Source organism: Bidens hawaiensis, unplaced genomic scaffold, assembly GCF_021521415.1.
Source record: "Bidens hawaiensis isolate Kalapana, Puna unplaced genomic scaffold, B.hawaiensis_p1.1 tig00009272_1, whole genome shotgun sequence".
NCBI classification, from domain to species: domain Eukaryota; kingdom Viridiplantae; phylum Streptophyta; class Magnoliopsida; order Asterales; family Asteraceae; genus Bidens; species Bidens hawaiensis.
Genome location: NW_027491684.1, coordinates 641,744 through 667,903, shown reverse-complemented (window position 1 = coordinate 667,903; position 26,160 = coordinate 641,744). Strand labels below are relative to the sequence as shown.

Below are 26,160 nucleotides of genomic sequence, written 5' to 3'. Positions count from 1 at the left end.
ATCTGGTTGAGTTGATTCCATGAAGTCAACCATGATAGTTAGGGTAAAACATACATAATCACATAATACCAAATTACATAATTACATAGTAACCAATATATGGTAAAGATTTGGTACATTTCTTAACAATAAACCATTTTTGATTTTGGGATTAAAAGATCTAGTCTTGAGGTTTGAGGTTTGGGATCAGTGCGAAAAAGAGTTTCTGTTATGTAAGAGAAAAAGAGAGAAAGATGAAAGAATTAAATGAACCAAACTACCCTTCACATGCAACATTTAGCACCAACAGTTAACCGTTATTTTTTTGGACTAATAATGAAACCAAAGTTAATGGTTAGAGACTATGCACACAAGTTTTAAATATTAGGGACCATGCATAAAATTTGACTCAAACCACATGGATCATTCGTGGAATTCACTCTACAACATTTGAACTGCATGGACTTTCAAAAAAAAAAAAAAAAAAATCAAAAATTGAACAACCTTATTTAAAAAAAGAAACAGTCGAGCATCCTTTATTTTTTCAAAAACCGGTCGAACCGTCTGTATATAAGATGCACATTTTAAGGATACCAATTTCAATGGATAAAATGCTAACTTTAACCAATCAAATAAACATTTTTCGGATGGCAGCTACCTTTTAAACTTCTAGAAATAAATATTTGATCAAAAGATGATTTACAATACTTTAATCTTTTTTTGATAAAGATGTGACCAATCACTTCTTCACAAATCGTATTCAACTATTATTTCAGTCGTATTCGACTATTATTTCACTATTTCTATTATAATAATTTCAAGAGCACCAAAAATATATTCGCAATAATAACCTTTGGCAGTTTTTATGAATTTTGATAATTTGTCATTGCTTTAATATATCATGTAGGGTTATAGCATTTTAAATTCTATGATGATGATAACTTAAATTATATACATCACAATATGACACATGAAAAACGAGCTTGTAGATGTTGAAAAAATTGATAGCTATAGTAACAGTGTATAACACACTATTCACACCAACCATTGCCATTTGTTTTCCTATAAATAACCAAACAAGTGGAATTAGGACCACTGCACATCATCATCTTCCTCACCTAATTAACAACCATTGTCCATGGCTACTGAAGGCAGCACTAGCACTACACAAACATGTGACAAATCATTTTGCTAAGATCACCTACTACTAAGCCCAAAAGACGTAGGATTATGGGATCTCATCAAGCTTTTGTTCTCCGAAAATATCGGAGACCGGAAGTTCATCGACTGTCCCGATGGCACGACCGAAGAAAGCCTTTCGAGGCGGTTTGTCATCTTCGCATCTGTTGTTGCTCAAAAGGTTCTTCATTTAGTTAACAAGCCATTGGGTTGGGTTGGCTCGGCTGTTGAGTTTATGCCCAATCTAATGGAGGCTAATGGAGGCTTTTTCAAGCTCCTTTTGAACACAGTATCAGGTTTCAATCGATCTTCTTTCTTATTTTGAGATTTTTTTTTATTTCATTAGTTTCTTTTAAATCTGCGCAAAAATGTTTAAAGGATGCTATAATTTTTACTTCATTTTAGTTCGTCTCTTACGAAATTTAAAATATGTTTATGTTATTGAAGAGGTAGGTCCCAGCAGAGCCCAGTTGGACCCGCAAAACTCACCTTGAAAAGGGACGTCTGCGCAGTTGAACCCGCAAGACTCCTTAACGGACGTCTGCGCGGTTGAACCCGCAAGACTTAACTTAAAGGGACGTCTGCGCAGAGACCAACTGAATCCGCAGGACCCACCATGCTCAGAGACGTGACGTCCTTACGCGCAGTACGCAAGCTGTCCCCAAGGAAACGCCTCCCAATGGTCGACGCACTCCGCCTGTTCCCGCAGTAGCGGATACTAGCCATCAGGGAATGCTACCCGCGCAGCAAGGCTACACGCACAAGGCACTAAACTCTCAAAATAATTCAGTAATGTCACCTGAAGAAGGAATGAGCAAAGCCGGGAATACTCCCGCCCAAATGAGCCAGTCCGTACGATACTGGAGGATCTTTGTACTGTACCTGACGAGGTATGGACAAAAGATCTGACCAAAGATACGACAGCTCACTGACAACAGTATGACGAGCAGCATGCTCTTGTACTGTATGTAACTATTAGCCGTTGCCTACTCACCAACCTGTCGGAGGACGTGCATAGCCTGCAGTTGGTGGAACAGGAATAGTAAACAGCCGGCCTGGTCACTATCAGCCGCTGCCTATCCACCAACCACCAGCATGGCATGTGCGTAGCCCACAGTTGGCAGAACAGGAACACTATTCAGCCGGCTATACCTGCTTGGAAACCTACCTTCGGCTATAAATACTCCAATGGTATCATCTTATCTCATATCTCGTATCTTGATATATTACCTGATATCTGCTCTAGTCATTCTCTTAATATATACTTATATTTAAGAGCAATCTAGTCTGATTCTCATGCCGGAGGGTGGTCACAAGGAGGTACCCCCCTTCTCAGTGACGAGCTCACGGTGTCGGTTTTGCAGGTTATCAGAAGAACCATCTTCGCCGGATCTAACCCCTCGTGGGAAACATCTATTTAACCCCCAGATTATCCGTAATCTGCCCGGGGTCGGTTAGTGTTTCTTCATTGGCGCCATCCGTGGGACCGAAAAGCTAGAACTTAATTCTTTTTCAGTTTTCTCAAAACTTCTGGAAAGATGGTTAAAGTTACTCCGGTCCCAAAACCAACGAGTGACCAAGAAACCCCGGTAACCACAACCCCAGCTACTGGGGAGAATACCGGCGACTACACAGTTTTTACGAACACTACCCCGGTTACCCAAGCCGGGGCAAGTGCAGTAAATTTTACGAACACTACCCCAGTTACCCGAGCTGGGGCGAGTGCAGTAAATAATCTTTCACTGGGATTCACCGATACCAGTTAGAGAGACAACGAACGAGGCTCCCCCGCCAAACACTCGATAAAGTTAAAGCGTGGGCGGAAGCACGTCAAAAAGAATTCCAAGCTGAGTTGGATGAACGCTTACGTTCACTCCAACAGGCTGATGAATTCGGAGAGTACTTGGACGATGATTCGGAGGAATCCGATAGTGACGCAAACCCTCGTCATAGGGCGAAAGAGAAGCGTAAGGAAACGGACTCCCAAACGAGAAGGCATTTTGGAGAAACCTTCAAACCAAAAAACGCGGGTGGATACCCACGTGACCTCTCCAAAACATTTAGACCAACTGCTGCAAATGCGGGAACGTCCAAATTTGCAAGGGACATTGCGGAAGCAATCGCCCCGAAAAGTGCCAAACAGATGTCCAACATCGGCACTTACGATGGTATATCTGATCCACACGATCATTTGAACAGATTCATAGCGGGGGCAACCGTCAGTAATTGGACGGAACCTACGTGGTGTTACATGTTCCAAATGACGCTTGTTGGGGCAGCTAGAGCGTGGTTCGATCGTCTACCGGTCCACCACATCTACGATTGGGCAGACTTCCAGCAGAAGTTCAGCCAACACTTCAGCCAACAAAGAAAGTATACCGAAGAGCAATGGACAATCCTCAACTGCATCCGAGAGGAAGATGAGTCTTTACTAGACTTCATCACGCGCTTCAATTCAAAGAAGCTAAGTCTGGGCACTATTAGCGAAGATCTTGTTCGCACTGCTTTCATCCCGGGCACGAAAGACCCAGAGCTCATCCGCACCTTAACGGGTAAAGATGGCATGCCGTCCACATGGGATGCCATCATGACAGCAGCTAAACGGTTTGCGGAACGGAGAAGCAACTGGGTAGAGATCTCCCCCAGAGCACAAACCTCTACACCCAGAAAACAAGAGAAGACAACGTCCTTACCGCCCGACTAAACAAAAAGCTGAAGCTAGGCATTTGGCAGTCAAGGGTAAACTTTGACACCTCATCCGGCTTGCAACATCGGTTAGGCGGAAGGGATAACGTACAGTCGAACCAGAACTCCAGATGGACGCCACTCACCAAAAGCGTCACCGAGATATTCGCCACTGAGAAGCTCCCATGGCCAAAGGCTCCAATAATCCGACATCGTCACAAAGCTGATCGGAGCAAATACTGTGACTTTCACAGGACAAAAGGCCACAACACTGAAGAATGCACAGACTTGAAGGACATCGTCGAAGCATTTGTCAGAGATGGGACGCTCGCGCACCTCGTGGCGTAACGAACGCTGAGCAGGCTGATGCGTGTAGAACCCCAGTTGGGGAAAACACGAATAAAACTGCAGCTTCAATGTTGGAAACTACATACTGCGTAAACAACGAGATTCCGAACGAAGTGCATATCGGCTCGAAAGGCTCGATGACACTCCCAAGAACATGGAAGGGAGCTCAATTACACAGTCTGCATGTAGATCAATTCCAAACTTGTAAAAGAAAAGGCCCAGAGCCACTTCTAATGGAAATGATTCTCCTTATCACATTGACGCTGATGATCTTACATTTATACTTATCAACTTTCCACACTGATATGCCGGTATTCACCGCATAATCACGTGGAAAGTCGTTGCGTGTGGACAGCGGCAAAACCCGCATAAACACAAAAAACGGCAAACCTTCACGCAGGTCAGTTAAAGGTAAAGTTTGGTCATCCCACTAAATGAAAGTGCCGGTCTTATCCGCACAAATCATGATAGAGGAAACTGAACACTAACCTATTGACAACCGCGCGTCGAACGGTTAACTTATTCAAAACACTGATATGCCGGTATTCACCGCATAATCACGTGGAAAGTCGTTGCGTGTGGACGGCGGCAAAACCCGCATAAACACAAAAAACGGCAAACCTTCACGCAGGTCAGTTATAAGTAAAGTTTGGTCATCCCACTAAATGAAAGTGCCGGTCTTATCCGCACAAATCATGATTGAGGAAACTGAACACTAACCAATTGACAACCGCGCGTCGAACGGTTAACTTATTCAAAACACTTGGAAAATTGCTAAGTTAAACTAAAGTATGCACGAGTGAATCATATATTGTTTATGCGGCAAAACAAGTGCCAAATTAAGCTATAATAAGCATAAGCAAGTCATATAACGTTTATAACGCAAGTCATCCAGTGAAAGTGGCGGTCCTACCCGCACAAACATTTATATTTCATAAAAAATTCAATTAAAAGAATGGCCGGATATCTACCCGCCTACAAGAATATAAATCTATACAATGTAAACCTATCCTAACAGTGGGAAGGGATCTAAAGGTTCAAGCTTCAGGAAAACTCCCTCTAAACCCACTTGTACCCGCACCATCAGTTGACTGTGGCGGTTCAAGGAAGGTCTTAAGAATGGTTAGCCCATCATCAGCAGCAGCAACTTCGTTCACCTTCTCCACCACCGGATGCGGGAAGGTGGCATACTGGTTCACTGCTTGGTCATATACAGCTTCAGTATCCACATCATATAAAGGGAAGTTGGAAGGCGGGATGCCCTTCTCAACAAACCCTAGACCAAGCAGGAAGCCGGCCTTTTCCCCATCCTCATGAGAAGCGTTGAGGGCTGCACTCATGGCATCGTCATATGATGTGTCCGTGAAGACCCGATGCACAACCTACAAAACAAAATACAAGTATCAAAACCTTTTCTAAGTATAAAGAAAAGCGTGAAGACATTATGAAGCTAAGCTTACCTGCGACAACGCTTCTCGTAGAAGCCATTCCTTGGTAACCAGAGCCTCCTGGAGGGCAGCTTGAGCTTAGTTACGGGCGCGTTCGGCTTCACTTTTGTTAAGGTTGCAAGCAACACTTCTTTAGCCGCAGCCTCTTCGACGCCCTTAAGCTTACGCTCAGTATGGTCAAGCACGCCCCTCTGGTCCAAGATCTCTTGGAGCTTCTTGGCGTCTTCCATGGCCAAGGCATCATGAGCCTGTTGGAGCCTCTCTAATTTGGCTTTAAGTTCCTCATTCTCGAGGCGTAGAGGCTCAGCAACAGCTTCAGCCTTGGTGGCCCTCTCAGTTGCGTTCCGTGCAGTTTCCTTAGCCAGCCGAAGCTGTTCGTTAACAGCTTGGGCAGCCTTGGAACGGGCCTCGAGACGGGCCTGAACTTCAACCTCAAGGGCCTTGAAGGCCTTCTCCTTCTCCACAGCAACAGCGGAGAGCCTCCTGTTCTCCTCTCGGACAGCCCGCGCCTGAGCTACTTCTTGGATCCGAGCTGCCTTTAACTTGTCGTTTTCACGACAAAGCAGCTCGACGCGCGGCTGCATCTAGGCTAGGAGAATCCGGAGCTCATTTGTTAACCTACCCTCCTGGTAGCTTGACATTGCTTCCCCCAGCGCACCAGCAGGGGCGGCGTGGCGCGCCCATTCGACGCAGTCTACAGGCGTCCGAAGGGTGGTTCCCCGGCGGATGTTCCACCGCAGAACAAACACCTCATTCGAATCTGACACTGCAAAAACAAAAAGCAGTTAGGAAAAGATGATAAAAAAAACATGAGGCCAAATTCACCCTACGCACCTGTAGGGTCGACAACAGGCCGGTAGCCGCCGAACCCATCACCTGAACCTAACGGATATCCATCCAAGAGGTCAGGCAGATGGGAAGGAGGCACAAACGGGCTTGAAGCCCCAAACATACCTGCTGAACCGGCCGGGGGCGAGGTAGTTGCCGGCGCGGGAGGCACGGTCGAAGCCGCTGCGGTAGAAACCAACGGAGGTGAACTCACCAGAGGTGAACTCACAACCGTGGCCGCAGCTGCGGAAGAAGCCACAGTAACACTCACCGCCGGCTCAGTGAAGGAATCAGTGAATATGGCACTGACAGCCGGCGGAGATGTCATCACAGTTGGAACAGTTGGCTCAACTGGGTGAGCAACTGAACCAACTGAAGCAGGCGCAGGCGCCTGGGTCATCGCCTCAGGTAGGTTGACCAAGCCTACCGTCATGGGTCCGGAGGTGCTCCTCCCCGCTCCACCCTGGAATGCGGTAGCATCCACGCCTGCACAAAGAAGATATATAAGTATAATGGCGGAAAGCTATGCAGTTAAAGTAAAGGAAGATTGTACTTACGGGTTTTCTTGAGCCTAAAGATTCTGGCAGGCGGGGACGAACCCGATGGAGCCGGCCTCTTCACGCCGCTCACCGTCGTTACACTGGGCTGCCCGGAGGTGACAGCCGTCTCAACCTCCGGAACAGTGGTCTCAATACCACCTGAGTCCCCCGCCGCCTCCTCGCTCTCGGTCTCCGAGTTAGACCGGTTGCCCTGATCGGCGGTAGAGGCAACCTTCGCCTTGCCCTTCCCGCCAGCAGCCTTCTTCTTCCGCGTGAAGAAAGGACCGTCTGCGGATTCCTCATCAGAAGATGACAGAATTAGAGGAATTCCAGCAGAGGTTTTAGCATTGAGAGGGCGAGGGTTAAATAACTCCTTACCTGGCCGCGTGGCGCTCAGAATCGGGTGGCCCGGCGGGTAGACCTCCACAAACCGATCCCTCGTTTGCTCCAAGATGGGCAACTCGTTCTAATCAAGAGCACGGGTACCCATCCGAGCGGGACCATCAGCTTCCCACGGATACAGAAGCGATTGCAAATCGTTTCCCTCTGAAAAAAGAAAAAACAGTTTAGCGGAAAAACCCTAAATCAGCAAAAAGATGTGAAGCATACCGTAAGGGATAGAGTTCAAACCGTATTCAAGGACGATGGGAATCTGCGGCGCCTCCGCCCCAGCATTCTTCCACACCCGGCTCATCCCGAGCATCACCATCCCGGACTCCGCAAAGCGGTACACCGGAGTCTGGATCTGGGAGATCTTGGCGAACCATTCCGCCTCCTAGTAGTTGGGGGCGTGAAGGGCGGGGAGTGCTCTCCCATTCTTAAACGTCATCGCAAGGGGGACGACGCGAGCGGAGATATAGAAAAACTCCTGCTTCTACGACCGAAGACTGCGCTCGGTAGCGCAGATCTTCAAACCCTTGATCCGATTGACCAAGGTGTACCACCCCTGGATGCACCTCCAGGAGTAGAAGGTCATCAACCGATCAACGTGGGGCTCCAAACCCAGAATGAGGCACACCCACTCAAAGTGGCGGATCTTGGCGATCGCCATCGGGTGTACCTCCGTCAGATGCACACCGTGTGTAACACCCCGACCAAAGGCGGATTATACATCGGGGCGCCACATATTGTTTCATTACTCGTGACACTATTGGGTGTCAATATTTAATAAATACATTCATTCACGCATGCGCAACGTATACACAAGATATAAATAAACCAATATAATCAATATATTATGAATCATAATATTCGAACAGCAATAACTTGTCTTGATACATTTTAATCTAGGTCCAAAATAAAGAAAACTTCCTATGTGTCCACAAGCTCCAAAACAACTACTGCAAACCTGAACATGTGTTAAAATAAACGTCAAACACTTGCGTGTTGGTGAGAAATCAAGTTTAATACAATACATAGATAGCAATAAATCTGCGCGCAACACGTGTATGTCTGGTGTTTAACAAGGGTGCAATCAGATTGTGATCAAGCCTAAATAGATCATAGCTCATAGTTCATAGTTCAATCCGTGCTCCCAATTGAGCACAAAAACGAGAAAACATCTGTGCAAGTGTAAACAAAGAAAACCGTAAACGATAGGTCTCCCGTGTTCATCTAATGGATCCATGAAAACTTCGGAATAGGCCGAACAAAGCGGTTAATGATACACACATACAAATAAACAGCCAAGTAAACGTCCTCAACACATGGGATACTGCGCGACTAAAGCTCATAAACAAGTTTAAGACTCTAAGTTTGTATGAACACATGAACATCCCAAAACTTTAAAAGCAAAAAGGGATTAGGTACGAGATTACTCACTTGATAAAGATGCGATGATAGATAAAGCAAGAACCAACTTTAAACAAGCACAAGTTAACCTATAAACAAGATTATTGTTTTAATGATTGGGTTAAGTCTTGATTATAAGTTAGCATAAGTAAATTATTATATATATATATATATTACCGGAAAAGCAGGGCAGAACAGGGAGGAAGACGGAGGCAGAGAGGAGGACGGCAGAGAGAGCAAGGAGCAAGAGAGAATAAGAGAGATTAAGTGCTTTGTGTGTGTAGTGTTAGGAAATTAACATTATTATTTATAGGGAAACCCTAGGGAACACAATCCCTAGAAAAAGGGGAAAAGATCTCAAAAAGCAAAAGATATCAAAAGATATGGCAGCAAGGAAAAAGAGAAAAAGGCTGACAGGATTCAGAAAAAGGCATGGGAGATGACAGATAAAGTTACTGGTTAAAGCATGGAAAAGCAGATCTCAAAAGATAATGTCAGTCACTTTTTCTACCAACCAATGGGGTTGGTACGCATGCTGCGCCGAAAGTAACTATTCAGACATTAGATAGGTTAGGTCAACAGCTCAGAAGAAAAGACATTACAAAAGCAAACGGCTAGAATAAACAGAAGATACAAGGGTTAAGCGCGGGAAGGCTGAGTGCGCGAGCGCGAAGGCTGGCACAACAATCCTTAGCGCACTGCGGGAAGAATCACAAATCCTTAGCGTGCTGTGTGAAGAACTAGAATTCTAAGCGCATTGCGGGAAGAACATACATTCTTAGCGCATTGCGGGAAGAACATGCATTCTTAGCGCGCTGCGAGAAGAGTTCTCTTCACGCATCGCAGGAACAAGATGTCTTCACGCAGGCTTCCATGTAAGGAGTCTGGCGCGTGGAGCTGCAGACATCCTTAGGCGGGAAGAACCAAAGGACAAGCAAAGAGTTAAGGAAAGGGTTCAAGGCTTAAGGGCGGGACGGCGACAAGAGGGAAAAGAAGGCGGAAAGAGAGGAGAGGGACGGAACGGCGGAAAGAAAGAGAGAGAAAGAGGCGGGAGGGAAAAGTATATTATTATTATTGAAAGTAAAATATAAGTATAAATAAATATTAAATCATAAAAGAAAGAGATCGGGTCAGAGAAACGGGTACCTGGGTCGGGTCGGATCGGGGCAGATGTCACAGTCTCCCCTACTTTAAGAAATTTCGTCCCGAAATTTATCTCGAAGTAGGTTGCGCAGAGAACAGGTGCGGGTACTTGATCTTCATTTGATCTTCCCTTTCCCATGTAAACTCGGCTCCGCGCTTGGACTCCCAGCGAACTTTCACGATAGGGATACGACTGCGCTTGGTTTGCCTAACCTCGCGATCCATAATCTCAACAGGCTTCTCAACGAAATGCATAGTTTCATCAACTTGAACTTCATCAAGTGGAATGTGAAGGTTCTCGTCAGCTAAACACTTCTTGAGATTGGATACATGGAACGTTGGATGCACATTACTGAGCGCGGGCGGCAGGTCAAGTCTGTAGGCAACTTTTCCCACACGCGCGAGAATCTTGAATGGACCAACATATCGAGGAGCAAGCTTACCTTTCTTCCCAAAGCGGACAACACCTTTCCAGGGCGACACCTTGAGGAGAACAAGATCACCAACTTGAAATTCGAGAGGCTTCCGCCTACGATCTGCGTAACTCTTCTGTCGGCTTCTGGCAGTCAGCAGATGATCACGGATCTTGGCGATTTTATCGGTTGTCTCTTGAACAAGTTCGGGTCCTGTGATTTGAGTTTCACCCACTTCGCTCCAACAAATCGGGGAGCGGCACTTACGACCGTAAAGTGCTTCAAATGGGGCCATACCAATACTGGAATGATAGCTGTTATTATAAGAGAACTCGATCAAAGGCAGGTGCGAATCCCAATTACCTCCAAAATCAAGAACACAAGATCGGAGCATATCCTCAAGAGTTTGAATAGTTCGCTCAGACTGTCCGTCAGTCTGAGGATGATATGCCGTACTCATGTCCAAGCGAGTTCCTAGCGCAGATTGGAGAGATTTCCAAAAGCGAGATATAAAACGGCCATCGCGATCGGATATGATGCTCAAAGGAGTACCATGGCGGCAGACAATATCCTTGACATAAAGCTGCGCGAGTTGCTCAACACGGTAGTTTTCACGAATGGGCAGAAAGTGAGCAGACTTAGTCAAACGATCCACTATTACCCAAATGCTATCATGTTTGCTTGCTGTCAAAGGTAACTTGGTAATAAAGTCCATCGCTACACATTCCCATTTCCACGTAGGAATTTCTGGTTGTTCGAGCAAACCAGATGGGCGTTGGTGTTCAGCTTTTACTTTAGAACACGTCAGGCATCTAGCTACGAACACAGCAATATCCTTTTTCATACCGGGCCACCAATAAGTAATGCGCAAATCCTTGTACATCTTATCAGCGCCGGGATGAATAGAATACCGAGATTTATGCGCTTCACTCAGGATATCAGCGCGAAGATTCTCATCAAAGGGAATCCAGATGCGATTGAGATAGCAGAGAATTCCACTCAGATTAGGGACAAAATGCGCTTCCGCGCCACACGCTAACTCGGCGCGAAGGTTACCATTACTGATGGATGCGCGCTGCTCGTCACGAATACGCGATTCAAGGTTGCTTTGAATCGGCGCGAAGTGAAGCTGCGTGCGCGGCAAAATACAGTTAAGCTGGCAGGGTTTTCGGCTGAGCGCATCGGCTACCACATTAGCCTTACCAGGATGATACCGGATCTCACAATCGTAATCGCTGATGAGTTCGTTCCATCGGCGTTGCCTCATGTTAAGTTCCTTTTGATCAAAGATATGCTGAAGGCTTTTATGGTCAGTGTAAAGGATACACTTAGTACCATAAAGGTAGTGTCTCCAGATCTTCAAGGCAAATACAACTGCACCAAGTTCGAGATCGTGAGTTGTATAATTCTTTTCATGAACCTTGAGTTGCCTTGATGCGTAAGCGATAACCTTGCCTCGTTGCATAAGAACACAACCGAGACCTTGGTTGGATGCATCGCAATACACGACAAAATCATCATTACCCTCAGGTAGCGCAAGAACAGGAGCTTCACACAACAAACGCTTGAGCGTTAGAAAGGCTTCTTCTTGCTTCGAGCCCCAAATATACGGTTTACCTTTGTGCGTTAGAGCTGTTAAAGGCAAAGCGATCTTCGAGAAGTTCGAAATGAATCGCCGGTAGTAACCAGCTAAGCCCAGAAAGGAACGGATCTCAGAAGGAGAGGATGGCGTAATCCAGTACTTGATTGCTTCAATTTTGGATGGGTCGACATGAATACCCATCTTGTTTACAACATGACCAAGAAACTGTACTTCATCAGACCAGAATTCACACTTGGAAAGCTTGGCAAAGAGCTGCTCGGCTCTAAGCTTTTGCAACACCAATCGGAGATGTTGCTCATGCTCGGCCTTGGTCTTAGAATACACCAGAACATCATCGATAAACACAATCACGAATTTATCCAAGAAAGGCCTACACACCCGGTTCATTAGATCCATGAAAACGGCGGGTGCGTTGGTTAAACCGAAGGACATGACCAAGAATTCAAAATGGCCATAACGAGTTCGAAAAGCAGTCTTCGGAACATCTTCATCGCGGATGCGCAACTGGTGATAGCCAGAGCGGAGATCAATCTTCGAGAAACAAGAGGCACCTTGGAGTTGATCAAAGAGGTCGTCAATACGCGGTAAGGGATACCGGTTTTTAATGGTGAGTTTGTTCAACTCGCGGTAATCAATACACATGCGAAACGATCCATCTTTCTTTTTAACGAACAACACCGGAGCACCCCAGGGCGAAGAGCTAGGGCGGATGAATCCTTTAGCAGTCAACTCTTGAAGTTGGCTTGCCAATTCTTGCATCTCAGCGGGTGCAAGACGATAAGGAGATTTAGCCACGGGGGAAGCACCAGGGACAAGATCAATACGGAACTCGACTTCACGAGCGGGAGGGATACCAGGAAGATCATCAGGAAAAACTTCAGGGAAATCACGCACAACAGGGATATCGCGAAGCTTCTTCTCTTCAGCAGGTTTAACCACATGGGCTAGAAATGCAATACACTTCTTCCGCATGAGTCTTTGGGCTTCGGCGCAAGACATAAGTTTAAGACCACTGGAGGGTTTTTCGCCGTAAATATGAAGATCACCATTTTCTCGAGGTATGCGAATCAACTTCTTGGCGCAAATAACTTCGGCGCGATTATGCGAGAGCCAGTCCATACCAATGATAACATCAAAGCTTCCAAGAGGCATGGGGATGAGGTCAATCAGAAAATCGTTTTCGTTAAGGTTAAGCGTACAATCTTTAATCACTGAGTTAATTAAAATAATTTCACCATTAGCCAATTCAACTGAAAAATCTTCTTTTAAATCGCTGCGCGGTCGCGCAAGCTTCTGCTCGAAGGCGCGAGAGATAAAACTTCGATCGGCGCCAGTATCAAAAAGTATAGAAGCATAAAATCCGTTAAGCAAAAATGTACCATTAACTACGTCATTATTCGCTTGCGCTTGGTGCGCGGTTATGTTAAAAGCTCGTCCACGCGTCACTTGGTTTGAAATCTGGTTCACCGGATTCGCTTGTGTGATTTGCACTTGTAGTCTCGGGCACGCGTTCCGGAAATGACTGGGATCACCGCAGTTATAGCACGACCTGGGTCGTGGGTTTTGGTATGTTGGTTGTGGGTTCTGCGGGTAAACTGGTGGTGTTGGCGCAATTGGGTTGGCGGGAAGGATTTTACAGAACTCAGCAGAGTGACCAACGCGGCCACATCGGTTACATTGACGACACGGGGTTTGGGTTGGGTGGTGAAGTCTACAGGTTGGGCAAAAGGGTTGATTTCCTGTGTAAGGTTTCTTAGGTGGCGGGGCAGGGAGTGCGGGATTGGTTAAGGCATAGTTATGGACTACAGGAGGTGTTGGGTAAGCTGTCAGAGGGTTAGGCGCATAAACTGGGGGTTGATAAATGGGTTGCTGGGCAATGGGCGGGTTGGTAAGCGCATAGGCCTTGCGCCTGCGCTTGAGGTTGTTACGGTTTGAGGGTTCAGGTTTGGTTTCTGTTGGTTCAGGGACAGTCTTGGTGGGTTTGGTTTTCTCAGCTCCCCGCAGGAACAGGGTTCCTGCTCTGACATGGTTGTCGCTGAGCACAGCGGCCAACTCAATGGCGTCAGAGAGGGTTACTGGGTTTCTGGCCCATACAGAATCTTGAATTTCCATGGGGAGACCCCCAAGGAATTTCTCTATGGCTCGGCGGGAAGGGGTAACAAGGTGAGGGACCAGTAAGCTTAGCTCGTGGAAGCGCGTCGCGTACTCGTGCGCTTCACCGCTGTACTGCTTAAGATTCCAAAATTCCTCCTCCAGGCGCTTAACTTCGTTGGGAGTGCAGAATTCTCGCGTAAGAATTTCCTTGAATTCCTCCCATGTCATGCTAGAAGCAGCCTCTGCGCCACGCGCATGAGCTACTCCATTCCACCATGTAAGCGCTCTGGATTCCAGGACACTGGAAGCATATAGGGTTCGTCTGTCTGAGGGGCATTGGGTGTGGAGGAAAGTGTTTTCTATTTTCTCAAGCCACTGGAGCATCACGGTGGCTCCTTCAAGACCTGTGAACTTTGGAGGGTTACCCGCGTTAAAGGACTTAATGTTATAACTCGAGGTATTATTTTGGCTCAAAGCTTGGGCTATTGCGGCGGCCATTTCCTGGGAACGTTGCTGTCTACGCATGCGCGAGGCTTCTCTTTTCTGAAATCGGCGAGATAGCGGAGGCATTCTATAAAAGTTTTAATTTTAGTTAATATCTTGGTTTTAGCGCAAAGTTTTAATCTTATAAAGCTTGGTTTCACGGAGTCAGTTACAGTCAACAGTTAAAGTAAAATAAATGATCCTAAATGCAGACTTAATAAAGGTAACAAATTCGAATCAAGAATCGACAATTCATGTATCACCATGACTTTCCGAATTCCCAATTTAAAATATACGGGCAAACGAGTATTGGAGATTGACGATTCATGTATCACCATGACTTTTCAATCCTCAATATAAAACATACAAGAAAATGAGTATTGGAGGTCGACAATTCATGTATCACCATGACTTTTCAAGTCTCCAACCTCAGAACATAATCGTAAATGGAAATTGAAAATCAACTACTCATGTATCACCATGTCTTTTCGGATTTTCAATCCCAACAAACGAATATGTAAGTAAAATCAATAAAAATCGAAATTCACAAAAATCGAAATATCGCGGAATAAAACATAAAATCATATACTGCGCAAGTGCGAGCATATTCATAAATAACGAGTAATTAACAATAAGCGCGCAAACATGAGATTTCTCTCATGCGCGAGAAGGGACTCTTAGGTATTCTAGGCCGTTACGTCTAACCACCTATCCTAAAGTCAACCTGGCTCTGATACCAATCTGTAACACCCCGACCAAAGGCGGATTATACATCGGGGCGCCACATATTGTTTCATTACTCGTGACACTATTGGGTGTCAATATTTAATAAATACATTCATTCACGCATGCGCAACGTATACATAAGATATAAATAAACCAACATAATCAATATATTATGAATCATAATATTCGAACAGCAATAACTTGTCTTGATACATTTTAATCTAGGTCCAAAATAAAGAAAACTTCCTATGTGTCCACAAGCTCCAAAACAACTACTGCAAACCTGAACATGTGTTAAAATAAACGTCAAACACTTGCGTGTTGGTGAGAAATCAAGTTTAATACAATACATAGATAGCAATAAATCTGCGCGCAACACGTGTATGTCTGGTGTTTAACAAGGGTGCAATCAGATTGTGATCAAGCCTAAATAGATCATAGCTCATAGTTCATAGTTCAATCCGTGCTCCCAATTGAGCACAAAAACGAGAAAACATCTGTGCAAGTGTAAACAAAGAAAACCGTAAACGATAGGTCTCCCGTGTTCATCTAATGGATCCATGAAAACTTCGGAATAGGCCGAACAAAGCGGTTAATGATACACACATACAAATAAACAGCCAAGTAAACGTCCTCAACACATGGGATACTGCGCGACTAAAGCTCATAAACAAGTTTAAGACTCTAAGTTTGTATGAACACATGAACATCCCAAAACATTAAAAGCAAAAAGGGATTAGGTACGAGATTACTCACTTGATAAAGATGCGATGATAGATAAAGCAAGAACCAACTTTAAACAAGCACAAGTTAACCTATAAACAAGATTATTGTTTTAATGATTGGGTTAAGTCTTGATTATAAGTTAGCATAAGTAAATTATTATATATATATATATATTACCGGAAAAGCAGGGCAGAACAGGAAGGAAGACGGAGGCAGAGAGGAGGACGGCAGAGAGAGCAAGGAGCAAGAGAGAATAAGAGAGATTAAGTGCTTTGTGTGTGTAGTGTTAGGAAATTAACATTATTATTTATAGGGAAACCCTAGGGAACACAATCCCTAGAAAAAGGGGAAAAGATCTCAAAAAGCAAAAGATTCCAAAAGCAAAAGATATCAAAAGATATGGCAGCAAGGAAAAAGAGAAAAAGGCTGACAGGATTCAGAAAAAGGCATGGGAGAGGACAGATAAAGTTACTGGTTAAAGCATGGAAAAGCAGATCTCAAAAGATAATGTCAGTCACTTTTTCTACCAACCAATGGGGTTGGTACGCATGCTGCGCCGAAAGTAACTATTCAGACATTAGATAGGTTAGGTCAACAGCTCAGAAGAAAAGACATTACAAAAGCAAACGGCTAGAATAAACAGAAGATACAAGGGTTAAGCGCGGGAAGGCTGAGTGCGCGAGCGCGAAGGCTGGCACAACAATCCTTAGCGCACTGCGGGAAGAATCACAAATCCTTAGCGTGCTGCGTGAAGAACTAGAATTCTAAGCGCATTGCGGGAAGAACATACATTCTTAGCGCATTGCGGGAAGAACATGCATTCTTAGCGCGCTGCGAGAAGAGTTCTCTTCACGCATCGCAGGAACAAGATGTCTTCACGCAGGCTTCCATGTAAGGAGTCTGGCGCGTGGAGCTGCAGACATCCTTAGGCGGGAAGAACCAAAGGACAAGCAAAGAGTTAAGGAAAGGGTTCAAGGCTTAAGGGCGGGACGGCGACAAGAGGGAAAAGAAGGCGGAAAGAGAGGAGAGGGACGGAACGGCGGAAAGAAAGAGAGAGAAAGAGGCGGGAGGGAAAAGTATATTATTATTATTGAAAGTAAAATATAAGTATAAATAAATATTAAATCATAAAAGAAAGAGATCGGGTCAGAGAAACGGGTACCTGGGTCGGGTCGGATCGGGGCAGATGTCACACCGTGCCTCTCCAAGACACGGTATACAAACTTCGTCAATGGGAACCTGAGATTCCCATAAACGAAGAATGCAGCATACACCCCTATTTTGCCCTTGGGGGCATCGTACACCGTCTGGTGTGGCTCCGGAAACTCAGGCTCGAACGGCTCGAGCATGAACTTCCGGACGATGTACTGAAAAAGCTCGGTGGGAAGAGCACACTGGCATTCGCCAGCAGTGCTATTATCGTCTTTATCAGACGTAGACGTCGGGATCTCGACGTGCACGTCAGATTCCTCGGCGGCAGCCTCAAAATCGTGAGTAGAAGACATGTTTTGGATCTAAAGAAGTGATTTCAGGAGAATGCTCGACAGAAAGTTTGAGTATTCGCCGGAAATCGCTTAGAAGAAGAAGAGTGAAGGTGTGGATTAAGATGCACCCTCTCCCCCTTTATATACTCATCGCAATTAATGCGATGAATTTAATGCGAAAGAGAGAGAAATCGCAGGTGCAATGAAACTATGACACGTGGCAAAGAGCAAGCTGGCAACAACTGTTGAAAGGACGCGTGCCATAAATTTCGCGGTCACGCGCCCGAAAACTCGCGCCCAAGCGCCCGGAAAAGCGTCTGGAATGACCATATACTGTCACGTCGCCATAACTTCTTGCACGTCGTGAAAGAAACGTCAGACCACACTGACGTCCCTTCAACAGGTCAGACTGTTCTTATCCTTTCACCAACTCTTCGAAATTCAAAAAAATTCAAAAAGATTCAAAAGTAAGCGGGATTATACCCCTTAGCTTGGCAACCAAGTAACTATAAGACATGTGCGAGTACAGTGTTATGGCAAAACCCTTCACATACTTAGCACCTGCAGGGAATTGAAGCCAAGAATACCTCGGCAACCAAGTAACTATAAGATGGGTGCGGGTACAGTGTCAAGGCAAAACCCTTCACATACTTAGCACCCGCAGGGAATTGAAGCCAGGAATACCTTGGAAGTAAAGTAACTATAAGACGAGTGCGGGTACAGTGTCAAGGCAAAACCCTTCATATACCTAGCACTCCGCAGGGAATTGAAACCAAGAAGGATCTTCTGGGCCATGCTTGCGGAAACGGGAATGACATCCCCGCATAGCGGGAACGTCGAGAACTAGATTGTTTGAAGCTCCAAGATGGAATTGGTTGTTTAACATAATTGATCACTATGTTCAAAACTACCAAAACCTCATGGAGAATCTACAGAAGAGGTACTCAACGCTCCTGACTTGCGAGGAGGTTACAGACCTACCCGCATCATACCCAAAGATCAAGCAGAACAGTGGGAAATTCTGCACGTGACATTAGGACTTCCGCGAGAAGAATCCCCATGGAAAACCTTAAAACTAAACCCTTTTCAAAACTCCTTGCATAAGTCCAAAAGTTCACCTCACTTATTAACAATTCATGAGAACATTGGACTGGGGGGACTTGAAGAGGTAGGTCCCAGCAGAGCCCAGTTGGACCCGCAAGACTCACCTTGAAAAGGGACGTCTGCGCAGTTGAACCCGCAAGACTCCTTAACGGACGTCTGCGCGGTTGAACCCGCAACACTTAACTTAAAGGGACGTCTGCGCAGAGACCAACTGGATCCGCAGGACCCACCATGCTCAGAGACGTGACGTCCTTACGCGTAGTACGCAAGCTGTCCCCGCAGGAAACGCCTCCCAATGGTCGACGTACTCCGCCTGTTCCCGCAGTAGCGGATACTAGTCATCAGGGAAGGCTACCCGCGCAGCAAGGCTACACGCACAAGGCACTAAACTCTCAAAATAATTCAGTAATGTCACCTGAAGAAGGAATGAGCAAAGCCGGGAATACTCCCGCCCAAATGAGCCAGTCCGTACGATACTGGAGGATCTTTTGTACTGTACCTGACGAGGTATGGACAAAAGATCTGACCAAAGATACGACAGCTCACTGACAACAGTATGACGAGCAGCACGCTCTTGTACTGTATGTCACTATTAGCCGCTGCCTACTCACCAACCTGTCGGAGGACGTGCATAGCCTGCAGTTGGTGGAACAGGAATAGTACACAGCCGGCCTGGTCACTATCAGCCGCTGCCTATCCACCAACCACCAGCATGGCATGTGCGTAGCCCACAGTTGGCAGAACAGGAACACTATTCAGCCGGCTATACCTGCTTGGAAACCTACCTTCGGCTATAAATACTCCAATGGTATCATCTTATCTCATATCTCGTATCTTGATATATTACATGATATCTGCTCTAGTCATTCTCTTAATATACACTTATATTTAAGAGCAATCTAGTCTGATTCTCACGCCGGAGGGTGGTCACAAGGAGGTACCCCCCCCTTCTCAGTGACGAGCTCACGGTGTCGGTTTTGCTGGTTATCAGAAGAACCATCTTCGCCGGATCTAACCCCTCGTGGGAAACATCTATTTAACCACCAGATTATCCGTAATCTGCCCGGGGTCGATTAGTGTTTCTTCAGTTATCTAAGAGATCTTAATTGGAGCATTGTATGTTGCTTATGATCTGTCATTTGTTAGTGAATTATTAACGTGGAACATAAAATATATTTGTGAAGATATTATAATCATGACAGATAGGTTCCTTTTCATTGAAGCAGGGGTGGGGTACTCGTGGACAACGAAAATTAGGGTTTTAGGCTCACACTTAATTAAGGCCTTCAAGTCTAAAAAAACTTTACATATAGATTTATTATAATGGGTAAAATAAACTCAAAGTCATGTATTGGTGTGGTGACAGACTTAGTTGTTATTAAAGTATAGATTACGGGTTCAAAACTTATAGTAAGCAATTTTTTTTCTTAACAATTATAATGAAAAAGGCACAAATCTTGTTACGATTAGGTCTTGTTGAGCCGGGCCTGCATTGAAGTTACTTTTTTTTTAATGTATTGGGCATTTAATATTTCCGGTATTTTAATTTTTTTAGACTTTATGACTCATTCAACTAATGTGCCAAATCGGATAATTCATGTTACTTTGATCCGTGGTTAGCTAAAGTTGTGATTTCTGAATTATTTCAAGTCAAAGTCCAGCAAATCGTCTTGACGTTTTTGTCCACGTTTATGATTGTTGTTTTTATTTTATTATATTTATATATGCCTCACAAAGTTTAAACAGTTGGTACTATAACAAATCTAATATTATTTTCATTCAAGTGATTGATAATATCATTAACCAGCGGACGCATTGTAGGGAAAGCGGTACTTCCTAATAACGAGTCACGGGAGTACTTGACCGCAATTGGGCTATGGGACATACGATGGGATCTAGACAATAGAATTGAGCATGACGATCCCAGGTACACGAGCGCCCTTGCTATTATGGCTGCTAAATCTGCGTACGAAAATGAGGCGTGTATCAAAGAAACTGTCGAGAAACATTGGAAGGTTCGCAACTTAATTTAACCGATATCGCCAACTTCATATGATTAATTACTATATATATAAATATAATTTCATACTGGTAATTAACTGATCGATTGACCTGATCGCAGATGGAATTCTTGGGGGTTCTTCAGCTGTTACAATGGTAATTAGTCACGATCGATCTTTTCACAAAATTAACTTTTCGTTTTAAGCTATTTATATGACACACTTTTATACAACCATTTAATGAATAGAGGTTATATTGCTCATTACTAAAACAGGCCAGCCATATAATATATGCAACATACTTTGTTATTTACAACCATTCAATGTATATTAAGAAGTATGTTGGAAGTTACTGAACTAAAATAATCAAGATCAATTAGTTTTATTGCAGATTATGAAGAGGTTAACACGACACAAGGGTTCATGTGGAGTGGTAAGTACGGAGATTTTGAGCTCATGGGTGTTTCCTTCAGAGGCACGTCACCTTTCAATGCTATTGACTGGTCTTCTGATGTTGATCTATCATGGTACAAGCTCCCTGGTATAGGCAAGGTCCATGCCGGCTTCTTGAAAGCTCTTGGATTACAAAAGAGCGAAGGATGGCCGATCGACATTCAACCAACCAAAGACAAAACATACGCGTATTACGAGATCAGAAAAACGCTTAGAGAACGTCTTAAGAACAACCCAAATGCTAAGTTCTTGGTAACCGGGCATAGTTTAGGAGCGGCGTTATCTGTACTCTTTCCAGCTGTTTTGGCTCACCATAAAGAGACTGATTTGTTATCGAGACTCGAAGGGGTGTACACATTTGGACAACCTAGGGTTGGAGATCATGAATTTGGTGAATACATGAAAGGGGTGTTGACAAGTCATGGTTCAAGGTATCTTAGGTTTGTTTATTGCAACGATTTGGTGCCTAGAGTACCCTTTGATAGTTCGGATGTATACTTCAAGCATTTTGGTGACTGTCATTATTACAATAGCTTCTACAAGGGTCAGGTAAATAATCCATAACCTGTGACCAAAAATAAACAACTTTTGTGATCAGTGTGTCATTTAAACTAACCCTTAATGGTTTTTACATGTTCTAGGTGCTCCCTGAAGAACCAAACAAGAACTACTTCTCAATATTGGCTATAATACCCATGTTTGCAAATGCGTTTTGGGAGTTGGTGAGGAGCTTTATAATGTATTATCAAAGGGGACCGGAATATTGTGAAACATATACTTGCAGAGGCTGGAGAGTGATCGGACTTTTGATTGCGGGAATACCAGCACACGGTCCGCCAGATTATGTTAATCTTACTAGACTTGGTTCACCTGAACTCTTCATTACTTCATCAGCCGATAATTCAACCAATGGTGTCAAAAAAGTAAATTAATTAGGCATTTCAAATTCGTTGTCAAAAGCTATCAAGAATCCGTCGTGTATTTTTTTTATTTAAACAATTATGTGCTCTGAAGTTTTACTTGTATTCCATAAAATAAAAATTATTGGAGTATCAGAGTCGTCATTGGAGGCCTTGTACGGCACCCCTAGTCTTGTGAGAGTCAGCCACTCCAACCTACTTATTGATATGTGTCATTACAGTGGTAATCCATGGACTCATAAGTGGTCGGAGTGCCTTTAACACATGCTGAGTGGTATGAGAGAAGTGTAAGCATTTCTATTGCATGCCTTTACTTATACATTGAGAGTATGCCTGATGAGACGCTTGAGTAGCGAGTAAACTCAAAGCATCTAAACAAATTGAAAGATACGATCTTCAAGCATTTGCCACATCACATTGTCCCACAACAAAAACATGCATGTGTTCGTGCATTGCTGCATTTTTGCAACACCACCCTAAAACATAGGCTTTACTTTTGACTTCATGGCATAAAGGTGCGCTCATTGTAATGATGATCTCAACGTGCAATTGACTATTCATCACCCGAAATCGTCCTACTTCTATCCTTCCACTTAGTGATCATGTTCATAACTCATTCTTGCGATAATTTGGTTTCGGTTACAAAGATCAATTTTCTCCTTCAATCGATTCCATGGACACACCTTCCACGTGGAAATTACTGGTTTCCCCAAGGATGGACACTCTTCATTCATTGTTGAATTTTTGGCATTGACTTGCCATGCCAAACTTACGGCTTTAAAAAACTGTCAAACTTCAGTTTTGACAAACCATTTTGAATATGACTGACATGTTTTTCCTCACTTGGATACCGAAACCAAAATTAGCTGAAAAGACAGATTTTTCTACAGCCACATGTCAACTAGATACTTTTGGGAATAAAGTTATTTGCTACCTTTACCACAGGTAACAGGTGGTACCTAGCCAATCACGCCATCAAAAGGTTACATGGCATCCATTGCTTAGCCATCCATTTAAGAGATTTTGAGATAAGGTGAACATGTTAGTTGCCTACGGGTCAGGCCCGTTGTAATTGTTGGTTTAGGCCTCTTTGATTACACACAAAATATACGAACGTTGTTGGCTCAATTGTTGTTTGGCCCGAATGTAGGGCCCAACCCAAGAATTATTAAGGGTTTATTATATTTGGTAATGTCTTGGATAGGAAGTTAGGTTAGTCTATACAAACCGAGTTATGGTTAGACATTAGAATCAGAAGTTGGTGCAACCGAGTTAGGGTTCATCAAGAGTCAAATCGAATTAGGGTTTGAGAGCTGTAGTTAGTTTTTTGAGTTATATTTTATGATTAATATAAACGAGAGTTATTCGTTTACTTGGTGTTTGATTATCGATCCGGGACTTGAATTAATTGGTATCAGAGCCAAGTTCAAGAAATCGATAATCGAGCTAACAGAGATCGGCGAAGAGCGGTGGCTTGAGGAGTAGCTATCAATCAGCGTGTATCGGAATCGGAACCAAGTTGGGTTTCGGAATCAGGGTCCGGTGCGATGGACGTGGAGAACAAGCAGGTTCCTTCATGGCATCGGCTGATTTCTGTGCAGGAGTAGCTTCTGGCGAGAGATTGAAAGTATGCTGGTAACGCTTTTGTTTTCCGTTTTCGTATACTGTAGTTTCAAGCTTTGCTGATTAAAGAATTAGAAAAGGTGTCTTAAAAGTCAAAAGCATTTGTTTTTGAAAGGAAGGCAAGCAGAGGTTACGAGGCAAAGTGGAAAATAAGAATTTTATTTTCTTTTTTCTCCTTAAATCGCAAGCACACGAAAGAAAAAGAAATAATTCTTGTTTCAAGCGGGGTGGTTTATTTTGGTGCTCACTAGAGTTTTAAAGAAAAAAACAAGTTGGTTTGATTATTATTTTATTAGTTCAACAAATTTGGTTGACCATTGAGTGCTATTTTATTTGGGTTGAATGAATAGATTTGATTCAAAGTTTGTTTGTTACACGGGTTAAACGAGTTAGGTTTCAACCAAGCACTACAAGAAAAGAGTAATGTTTCCTACAAAAATTTCCAACGCATTTCTTACTAACGTCATTTCCAACACATTTCTAACAAAATTCCTACGCAAAAGGAAAGCCCTAAATTTGCAACAGAATTGTGACAAGATAGTGACAAAAAGAAATTGTGTTGGAAATGCATAGCAAATATTCTAACAAAAAAATTAGTTGCGCTTTTATGTAACCTTTTTGTGAGAAATGCGTAACAAAGAAAACAAAATAATATAAGTAATGCATTTCGTTGGAATTGCGTAGGAAATATTCCAACGCAATTTTAAGGAACGGTTAACTACAAACTTTTGTTAAGTACATAAATTATATTATTTATTATTATTATTATTTTCTAATAGTATTAATTTTCTTCTTCTTCTTCTTCTAAGAAGTATGTTGATATAATATTATGAATTCATTAATATTAATATACACATAATATACATATACTATTTAGACCTTTGCAATTGAATTACAACAAAGTACAAAAGAGGTAAAAGAAAAGAAGTCAAGTGGCGGGATCGAACATCCGAACCATACGTCTACTTCAGCAAGATGAACTACAGGTGCAAATGAACGAAGCTGTTCGCGAGATACTCGAGATCGACTCGTTAAAAAGCTTGATTGAGCTGAGCATAATCGAGCCTGAAAAGTAAGCTCGTTTAATAAACGAGCCCGAGCTTCACTTATCAAGCTCGAGCCGGCTCGCAAGCCAACGGCCAAAGAATCTTCCGAATGAGTTACTGGCTAAACTCACCACATCGGGATACACTCGTCTTTCGATCCGGAAGTTTGGGTATATTTATGTGTGTGTATGTATACATGGAAGATTGGGTATATGTATGCGTGTGTGTATGTGCATGTATGTAGATGGACATGTGTATTCCTGTTTGTATGTGCGTGTGTATATGTATCTGACTCCATGTGGTTTTCTCGAAGAGGGGGGGGGGGGAGTATTACTATGAGCCCTTCAGTCTAAAACTCTTCTAAAAAGACTTTTATGCGCTATTATCGCGTTCGAATCATGTGCATATTGTTTTCAAGCATGTAATTTCCGTCTCTCTCTCTCTCTAATTGTAAAACAACCACCATATGGTTTAACTCTTTTTAACTACCTGACTCCATTTGGTTTTCGCGGGGGGGGGGGGGGGGGGTGGTGGTATTATTATGTGCCCTTCGGTCTAAAAGTCTTCTGAAAAAAACTTTTATGCTCGGTAATGACGTTCCAATTGTGTCCATCTCGTTTTCAACCATGTGGTCCCCCCTCACCCTAATTGTAAAACAACCACCACCACACTTCGACTACCGTCATGAATCATCACCTCCATCTTAACCTCTAACCCCATCTCTACCTCTACCACCACTTCCCATCAATTTTACCAATTTGAAAAAAAATGAAATCTTCCTTTACATCTCCACCACCCTAACCTCAAATGGCGTCCACGGGTTAAATTTGTGACATATTAGTTAGGGCTTTTGATCAGTAAGTAAAAAACAAGTTGAATGACATATTAACAACATGAAATCATGTTCGATTGGCTACTAGCGCTAGTCTATCTAATCACTTTAAAATTTTTCAGCAATTGCTTTAATCTGTTGCCACAATTACAACTTTCGAGACTCTAAATGAGAACTTGTTCTCCAATCTAACACTAATTTCAACTCGAATCTCAAGACGATGGCGTTGGGCTACCATAGGAATTACGTGGCCCATTACCGGTCAACAGAAGGCATCGACAAGTCAAACCTTGTGGCAAACGCCATAGGCGGTCTGACCAACTATCAAACCCAATTTTTGTTTTGTTTAAGTCTCTGATTTCGCTCGATTAGACTTTGTGTTAAAGATTCGTAGTTAAAACTTTTCATAAATAACTATACGCATTTTCAAGCTGTCACCGGTAAGTTAGCTCGACATTTAATGTTTTTATTATGTTCTCGTGTGTGTGTATTATATAAAGGGGCCTCTTGTAATGGTTTTTGGCATTCATAAATTTATTAAAAGTAGTCCGTCTTCAAGAAATTACTCTCTTTACAATTATTCATTTCCGCCCAGCGTTAGTTACCAGACCTCGAGCTCGACTCATTTTAAGCCCCTTTTCTAAAGTCTGATCTTGATTCTTGTGTTGTTTTTTCAAACTCTCAGGCTTGGCTCATTTATTATTTATTTAATT

The 26,160-nt window shown here is 43.6% G+C and overlaps 1 pseudogene across 1 annotated transcript; it reads left to right on the top strand.

Moving 5' to 3' along the window:
• Positions 1 to 1,117: 1,117 nt before the first annotated feature.
• On the top strand, positions 1,118 to 22,723 carry LOC143531875 (triacylglycerol lipase OBL1-like; annotated as a pseudogene). The gene is made up of 5 exons (XR_013135092.1): positions 1,118 to 1,454; positions 20,395 to 20,588; positions 20,696 to 20,730; positions 20,965 to 21,575; positions 21,668 to 22,723. The product of XR_013135092.1 is annotated as a triacylglycerol lipase OBL1-like (transcript).
• Positions 22,724 to 26,160: the final 3,437 nt, after the last annotated feature.